This window comes from Athene cunicularia, assembly GCF_003259725.1.
Source record: "Athene cunicularia isolate RWA chromosome 8 unlocalized genomic scaffold, athCun1 chr8_part1, whole genome shotgun sequence".
Classification (NCBI taxonomy): Eukaryota; Metazoa; Chordata; class Aves; order Strigiformes; family Strigidae; genus Athene; species Athene cunicularia.
In genome coordinates this window covers 3,046,677-3,049,594 of record NW_020799109.1, presented here as the reverse complement: position 1 = coordinate 3,049,594, position 2,918 = coordinate 3,046,677, and positions in this window count along the sequence as shown.

Genomic DNA, 2,918 nt, shown 5'->3' with positions numbered 1-2,918 from the left:
TTTTTTTTTTTTTTTTTTTTTTTTTTTTTTTTTTTTTAATGAGAAAGAAGTGACTAATAGATAGGTTTCAGGCAGAACTAGATCAGGTATGTGTATGTGTCAGGGCTGGAGCATGCACTTCCACGCGTTGAGTTAATATTCCAAAAAGCCAAAATCAGAATGTGTTCACTTGTTTTCAGGAAAAAAAAAAAAAACACACATCATTTGTCTAAATTAGTAACCTCTGCACTGTTGAATCCTACTAATAATTGTCATGATATTAGATATATTTTAGATGCTGTGGGTATGTGAGGATGTTTGGCTTGATCTTAATATTTTTCATTAATAGCCCAGAAGAGGGAGTAAACAACATATTTATGGAATTTAGATGTCAAAATGAGGAGAATTGTGAATGTCACTGAGAGCTAGAAAATAGAAGATTCTTGTTTAGTGAAGCACAAGTTAATATAGCTTTAGCAAAAATAATGCAAAACCACTGAGTGGTTCCTTTGGGTAACAGCAGACAGGAAATTGGACATGAAGTTGTACTTTGCTTTCACATTTTAAAAAAATGCAATCCTATGCTGTGTCATTAAAAGCTTCTGTCACAGAGCAGGGGGATATAATTGGTATAATCTGGTTTCACTGATGCTCTCCTTTCTGCTTACCTTTCCTTGAGGAAGGCATTAACTAATTAAAGTGCACAGAAGAACAAGAAAAATGATCAGGAGCCTGCAGGGATGGATTTAAGGAAGATTAACTTCTATAGCTATGTGGCTTTGTTACTCTCGAGCTGAAGAGTGAGGGGAGGGAAGGAGGGAAGCAACAACCCTTGACAAATCCGGAGTGTGTGCACACTGGTAAGGGGGAAAGGAGTTGGGGGGCCTGGTAAAAGGACGGGCATGTTTGGGGAAGGGGAGAATGCTCAAGGAAAACCTCCCTGCAGGGGAATGTAAGGCCATGTAATACTCTTACCCAGACTGTTGAAAGCCTTGCTGTGTAAGGCTGTTAAAAACCAGACTGGCCCAAAGGCTAACAAATGCACGGTGAAGAGCAATCTGCATTCAGCAGATTAGTTGAATCAATAACGTCTTTGCCATTTACAGCTTCTGTTGTTGTAGTAATAATAATAAAATGTAATAAGCTTCAGAAGCTTTAATGCACAGGAGTCTGCAATATCTGCAGTGAAGTTGAAAGTGATGCCAAGTTAGGTGAAACTAAACCACGTAGCTCTACAGTGGACTTTTTCCCTGATTCTGTGGTGTATTTTTTTAAAGTTACTGTACAACACTGATAGATATCTCAAGCCATATAGACACCCACATCTCTTGAAAGACTTTACCCATCCCACCCCACTGCAGAGTTCAGCCTTCATGTCATTACTGGGAACAAACTTGGCAACTGGGAAGACATCAGAGGAATGATCCTTCCCATACTGCTCACCACCTACACTTACATTTTGAAACAGGCAGCCTGAAAACAAGGATGTTTTTGGACGTGCAGATGATACAAATAATAACGACACTACTTGGTGACTGCAATTTGTCATCAGACTGAAACAAAACTGCTCAGGACTGATAATTCTGCAAGTTTTCCTTGTCTAGGCCTTTGAACCTGTTGGTCTGCTGCACCCTTAGACGTACACTCTGGGCCACTCTGTCCCACAGGAGCTGCACTCCAGATGGGAGCTGACGGGTGGATTTTCCTTCTTCCTGAAGTTCAGGTACCTTAAAAGCCCACCTCAGCTAGCTGCATCTCCAGAAACGAGCTGCTAGCCAGAAGACCTTTGGTTTGGTATTTGTGTAATAGAAATGCTCCAGTGGAAATAAAAAAGTAGGTAAGTGTTAAAAAGAAAAAAATGTAGTTCTGCCATCCCAACAGAAGACTTCTCTGGAAGGGCAAAATAGTTTAATTTATCTCTGTCTTTTTGCAACTTGTTGATGAAGAAACATAATGGTTCAAACCCCTTTGCTGAATTTATTTAAATAGTGGATTCTTTTTCTTCCTTCTTGACTAAGGGCAAGAAAGACTCTAGTACTGGAACAGCAGCTGGTTTTGGGCCCTTTGATCTGTTAGTAAATCCTTTAGTTTACCACAGTGGTATTTTATTTGACACCTGCTACAAGTAGTCATAACAGTTATTTTTAGGGTTTTTTTCATGTTTTTCATACAAGGCTTAAGCATAGACAAGCCCTTAAGTTGTCCTGGTGCGCTCGTGTACAGTGGTGACACAAGTTAAATGACCAAGTTACTAGAAATTAATGTTTTTCGGTAACTACAGGGGACTTTAATTGGAAACTATGTTAATCGCATAGTAATTCTCTTTACCTCGTCTGCATTATCTCCTGAAAACCGTGCAATTAATTTGTGTCATCACTGTTGCTGCTGCTGCCTTCAAACACAAACCAAATGAGCATTAGTTACTCACACACCCAGCAGTGGCCTATTTTCTTAAAGGACTTCCACAAATCACTGGCTGATTACTTGCTCGCCTGACGGAACCAGACTGCACGTACCACAAAAGGTGGCAAAGAGTAGCTCTCTTCAAAGTCTGAGCTTTTTAATCACCTAATCTTTTCTTTCTTTTCTGCCCTTTCCTTTTTTCTTAGAAGGAACATTACTTTGTGTGTTTATAATATCTAATATTAGCTTGACACAACCTAAGGACTCTAAATCATTAGCTGGGACTTTCCCTTCCCCTTCTAGCAAAGATATTGGCCTCATTTTTCAAACTAATATGAGACCTTGGAGTCCTCTTTGACTTGTCTCCACCTGGCCAGTGACCAAAGCCCCTCACACTCTGAGCTGATGGTGAAGGTGTGGGTGTCTGTCCCTCAACACTGCTGGAGCTGCAATGGGGAGCTCAGGGGGCCCAGGAGGTGTCTGTGTGACCTGGCAGTGCAGTTCCTCCATGGGAAAAACCCACCAGCCACCACATC